This window comes from Nothobranchius furzeri, chromosome 6 (genome assembly GCF_043380555.1).
Source record: "Nothobranchius furzeri strain GRZ-AD chromosome 6, NfurGRZ-RIMD1, whole genome shotgun sequence".
Lineage (NCBI taxonomy): Eukaryota > Metazoa > Chordata > Actinopteri > Cyprinodontiformes > Nothobranchiidae > Nothobranchius > Nothobranchius furzeri.
Genome location: NC_091746.1, coordinates 40,522,699 through 40,529,103, shown reverse-complemented (window position 1 = coordinate 40,529,103; position 6,405 = coordinate 40,522,699).

The following is a 6,405-nucleotide window of genomic DNA, read 5'->3' as shown; positions in this document are numbered from 1 at the left end:
CCACCCAGCCCCCATCACCCACTGTGGCCAGAATATTCCACTTGCAACTTCAAACTGGCAAGCCTGCCAGTTTGAAGTTGCAATTTTTACGAAGTCCCAACAGAAGGCTGTAAAAATTGAGCTAACATACATGGTGCTGCAGTCTGGTTCCAGCAAGTTTCCTACATGTTTTAGATCATGAGCACCGCTGAATTGTTTAGTTTCATGATTAATTTTGTAGACACTAGGACAGCTGGGGAGACATTTCAGCTGTTAAAGTACTCACTCCTGGTCCTTGAGAGCCAGTATCTAGCATGTTTTCCTCGTTTCCATAGGCGTCATTTTAACCGGGGACGCCAGGGACATGTCCCCGGCAAAATTTGTGATTGGCAGCTGTCCCCCCCCCCCCCCCCCCCTCCCCCACTTTCAAAAAAGCCTGCTGATGAGGATTTTTGTTTTACCAGCTCAGATCTTATACCAGGGGTCGGCAACCTGTTCCCATCAAAGAGCCATTATTACCCATTTCCCACGGTAAAGAAAACACCGCAGCAGCCACAGCGTTGTGGGCGGGGCCTACCCTCAGACAGCAGAGCGCTGCTCACAACAGGTGACAGCAGCCGGGGGCATCGCACCCGTGGGGGATTCAACACCCACACTTTTCCAGCTGTTTTGCTCACCTCCACGCCAATCTGGTTTCTTTACGTCGCACACTCACTCTGTTTGCCTCATCTCCTTCTTCACCTCCCGCTTCTAACAGCCGATGTCAGGTTTCCAGGAGAGCAGGGGAGGGACGGAAGAGCTCGACTGAATTCATAATTTTACATCTTGACATTAGCTGTACAAAGTCTGAGTTTGATAAAGTGAAGAACAACAATTTGCAGAGGTTTATAACAGGCGTGGCGTCAGGTTTTCATTTTTGGGTGGGCCACGGTAATTTTGGACGAACCTTAATAAGCAGTGACTTAGTGAAGCAGGCAGGTCGCGCTAGAAATTTTAGTTTAAAAAGACGTCATAAATGTGTTCCCCCGTCCTTTTTATTTATAAAATGTGAAGTAAAAACTCACAATTTAATTTTCATTCATTTGTCATTAATATGTAGTCTACACCCATGCGTTAAGTGGACCATCTTCCAATAAAAGCAAAGCATCCCCACCTCTCCAAATGCGTAAAATGTGCATCAGCCGCTAGTTAGGCGCGCTGTGCGCACCATCAGCTGATCAGCCCAGACAATATCAGAGCAAATAGAGAAAGAATAGATGATGATTCTGTCTGGACGTGGATGGAGATTACATTTTACAGCAGCCTGATCATCATTTAAAAACGTAAACCATCACCTGGCTTCTAGTCCACGCTATCAGCATTATTTTAATTGGTGTGTGTGTGTGTGTGTGCGTGTGTGTGTGTGTGTGTGTGTGTGTGTGTGTGTGTGTGTGTGTGTGTGTGTGTGTGTGTGTGTGTTTTCCACTTCAAACACTGGTCTAACCAACCAGACCAGCGTGTCCAGTAACACATTAATGTTACAATTAAACTTGATTAACCCCAGAGCCATGCACACTGCACTGACTGTCAATGAGGGGGAAACGATTTAATCGGATCCTTTTCTCTTCAACATGGTTTAATGTAGTTTCATTCAGTACAAACTTTAGTTACACCAATCTAACGAGACAGAGCCTGGATTTGTATTCTGAACAGTTTAAACATGTTTAAAACGGAGACATGCGTGACGCGTCTAAAATTCGCACCTGCTCCGCTATTATGGAAATTACACTAACAAGATGAATAACCTCCTCCTTGAACCGTCACCTTATCGTGGTGGAGGAGTTTGAGTGCCCTAATGATCCTAGGAGCTATGTTGTCTGGGGCACTTAGTGCCCCTGGTAGGGTCTCCCATGGCAAATTGGTCTTAGGTGAAGGGTGAGACAAAGAACGGTTCGAAGGATCTTTCATGGCGGTTAAAACGAAGAGTCGGAGTACCCGGCCCGGAGGGTTACCGGGGTCCCACCCTGGAGCCAGGCCTGGGGTTGGGGCCCGTGAGCGAGCGCCTGGTGGCCGGGCTTTCGCCCATGGGGCCCGGCCGGGCCCAGCCCGAACCGGATACATGGGCTCGTCCAACTGTGGACCCACCACCCGCAGGAGGAACATGAAGGGTCCGGTGCAATGCGAATCGGGTGGCAGACCAAGGCGGGAGCCTTGGCGGTCCAATCCCCGGACAAGAAAACTAGTTTTTGGGACATGGAACGTCACCTCGCTGGCGGGGAAGGAGCCGGAGCTTGTGGCAGAGGTTGAGCGGTACCGGCAAGATATAGTCGGACTCACCTCGACACATTGCATTGGCTCTGGAACCCGAGACCTGGAGAGGGGTTGGACACTCTACTTTGCTGGAGTTGCTCCGGGTGAGAGGCGGAGGGCTGGGGTTGGCTTTTTGTTAGCCCCCAGACTCTCTGCCTGTGTGTTGGGGTTTACCCCGGGGGACAAGAGGGTAGCTTCCTTGCGCCTTCGGGTCGGGGAACGGGTCCTGACTGTTGTTTGTGCTTATGGGCCAAATATCAGTTCAGAGTACCCACCCTTTTTGGAGTCCCTGGGACGAGTGCTAGATAGTGCTCCATCAGGGGACTCCATTGTCCTGCTGGGGGACTTCAATGCTCACGTGGGCAATGACAGCTTGACCTGGAGGGGTGTGATTGGGAGGAACGGCCCACCTAATCTGAACTCGAGCGGTGTTTTGTTATTGGACTTCTGTGCAAGCCGCAGTTTGGCCATAACGAACACCATGTTCGAACATAAGGATGCCCACCGGTACACTTGGTACCAGGGCAGCCTAGGTCACAGGTCGATGATAGATTTTGTAGTCGTATCATCTGACCTGCGGCCGTATGTTTTGGACACCCGAGTGAAGAGAGGGGCGGAGCTGTCAACTGATCACCACCTGGTGGTGAGTTGGATCAGATGGCAAGGGAACATGCCGCGTAGACCTGGCAGACCCAAACGCATAGTGAGGGTCTGCTGGGAACGCCTGGCAGAAGAACCTGTCAAGACGGTCTTCAACTCCCACCTCCGGCAGAGCTTTGACCACGTCCCGAGAGCAGTGGGGGACATTGAGTCCGAGTGGGCCTTGTTCCACTCTGCGATTGTCGAGGCGGCTGTTGCTAGCTGTGGTCGTAAGGTGGCCGGTGCCAGTCGTGGTGGCAACCCCCGTACCCGCTGGTGGACACCAGAGGTTCGGGGAGCCGTCAGGCTGAAGAAGGAGGCCTACAGGGCGTGGCTGGTCTGTGGGTCTCCGGAGGCAGCAGACAGGTACCGGATAGCCAAGCGGGGTGCAGCAGTGGCAGTTGCCGAGGCAAAATCTCGGGCGTGGGAGGAGTTTGGTGAGGCCATGGAGAAAGACTATCGATCGGCTCCAAAGAGGTTCTGGCAAACTGTCCGGCGCCTCAGGAGAGGAAGGCAGCAACTCGCTCACACTGTTTACAGTGGGGATGGGGAGCTGCTGACGTCAACTGAGGCTATAGTCAGACGGTGGAAGGAATACTTTGAGGAGCTCCTCAATCCCACCAATGCGCATTCCGAGGAGGAACCAGAGCTGGGAAGCCTGGGGATGGACTGTCCGATCTCGGGGGCAGAAGTTGCTGAGGTAGTCAAACAACTACACAGCGGCGGAGCCCCGGGGGCGGATGAGGTTCGTCCTGGGTATCTCAAGGCTATGGATGTTGTAGGGCTGTCATGGTTGACACGTCTCTACAACATTGCGTGGTCATCGGGGGCAGTTCCTAGGGAGTGGCAGACCGGGGTGGTGGTCCCCATCTTTAAGAAGGGTGACCTGAGGGTGTGTTCCAACTATAGGGGGATCACACTCCTCAGCCTCCCTGGAAAGGTCTACGCCAAGGTACTGGAGAGGAGGGTCCGATCGATAGTTGAATCTCAGATAGAGGAGGAGCAATGTGGTTTTCGTCCTGGCCGTGGAACTGTGGACCAGCTCTATACCCTTGCAAGGGTGATGGAGGGGGCATGGGAGTTTGCCCAACCAATCCACATGTGCTTTGTGGATTTGGAGAAGGCTTATGACCGTGTCCCCAGGGGCACCCTGTGGGGGACGCTCCAGGAGTATGGGGTGGGTGGCTTTCTGTTAAGGGCCATTCAGTCCCTTTACCAGAGGAGCGTGAGTTTGGTCCGCATAGCCGGTAGTAAGTCGGACCTGTTCCCAGTGAGGGTTGGACTCCGCCAGGGCTGCCCTTTGTCACCGGTTCTGTTCATCACTTTTATGGACAGAATTTCTAGACGCAGCCGTGGTGTGGAGTGTGTCGAGTTTGGTAGCAGGAGAATCTCGTCTCTGCTTTTTGCGGATGATGTGGTCCTCCTAGCTTCATCCAGCTCTGACCTTCAGCTCTTGCTGGGTAGGTTCGCGGCCGAATGTGAAGCGGCTGGGATGAGGATCAGCACCTCCAAATCTGAGACCATGGTTCTCGACCGGAAAAGGGTGGCTTGCCACCTCCGGGTCGGGGGAGAGGTCCTACCTCAAGTGAAGGAGTTTAAGTATCTCGGGGTCTTGTTCACGAGTGAGGGTAGGAGGGATCGGGAGATCGACAGGCGGATTGGTTCGGCGTCTGCAGTGATGCGGACGCTGAGCCGATCTGTCGTGGGGAAGAGGGAGCTGAGCCAGAAAGCCAGGCTCTCGATTTACCGGTCGATCTACGTCCCAATCCTCACCTATGGTCATGAGCTTTGGGTAATGACCGAAAGAACGAGATCGCGGATACAAGCGGCCGAAATGAGTTTCCTCCGTAGGGTGGCCGGGCTCAGCCTTAGAGATAGGGTGAGGAGCTCGGACATTCGGGAGGGACTCGGAGTAGAACCGCTGCTCCTCCGGATCGAAAGGAGCCAGTTGAGGTGGTTTGGGCATCTGGTCAGGATGCCTCCTGGACGCCTCCCCGGGGAGGTGTTTCGGGCATGTCCTGCCGGCAGAAGGCCCCCGGGTCGACCCAGGACACGTTGGAGAGGTTACATCTCCAATCTGGTCCGGGAACGCCTTGGGGTCCTGCCGGAGGAGCTGGTGGACAAGGCCGGGGAGAGGACGGCCTGGAGCTCCCTAATTGGTATGCTGCCCCCGCGACCCGGACCCGGATAAGCGGAGGAAGACGAAGACGAAGACGAAGAAGATGAATAACATGAAATTATTTTAGGCATAGACAACATTTCCCACACTTTTCAAAAGCTTGCAACGCGCCTGATCGCTCGTGTACGTCTTAAGTATCTTTCATTAGACGATAATCAATAAAACGATTTATATAAAGTGGATCCAGAAGTTGTAGCCCATTCCTGCCGACAATATTTTGATATTTTTCACCCTGTTGGTGATTTTACTGAGCAGGTGCCACTTTTGTCATACGTTTCTTTTTAAAACATGTTTAGACTGTTCAGAATACAAATCCAGGCTCTGTCACGTTTGATTGTTGTAATTAAACTTTGTAGGTGGGGAAGGTCAGAAAGCGCATATGATTACGCACAAGCGTGACGCGTCAACCCGGTCTCACAGTAAGACCGGGTTGGACCTGTTCAGGTTTACGCAGACAATCTTTACATTTAGAATTGGCATACAGATGTAAAATTAATGTAGTAAAATATAAAGCATTTTATTTAAATATCCATACATTATTTTACAAGCACAGAGAGCCGCATCAGATGGATGGAAGAGCCGCATGCGGCTCCAGAGCCGCGGGTTGCCGACCCCTGAGCTAGCCTACTTTATTGTCCCCAGCAATTTTTAAACCCCACTCAAGTGTATGGTTATTGTCCCCAGCAATTCTGAAAACAAACTGACGCCCTTGCTCGTTTCTCTACTCTAACACACCTAATTCAGGTGTTGAATCACCAGCAGAGTTAGTAAGGAGCGTTTTAGCACCATTGACTTGCGTTATTGTTTCAATCTTCCGGGGTCCAAGTAGATGGGTGGGACTTAGACGTCCTATGACTCCGTACCATCTTCTCGTGCCTTCTCTCCTTTTGAACCCTGCTTTTTATGGGGAGAAAAAAGTTTCAAAAGATTTGTGTGTGTGTCTAGATTTGTACATGTGTATCTAAATTTGTCGTGTGTATCTAGATTTGTGTGTGTAACTCTTGATTTGTAACTTGTGTTTACATTTTCGTGTGTAACTTCAGCTCTTACACATACAAATCATTGAACAAACACACACACAGACGCACACACACATAAAATGTCTGAAATGGTCTAAAGTAATAGCAGTCTAGCTCTCTCATAACTAGACTGCAAAGTGTGCACGTTTAACATTTACTTCATAGGAAAGATCACCATAGGGAGCCTAAGTCTCCTCCCTTTCTGGTCGGCTCATGAGTGCCCAGAAGAACAAAAAAATTAACGCAAGTCTCCGGGGCTAAAAGCTATTTTCTAATTCGCTTTGCCTTATGCCCTGGATA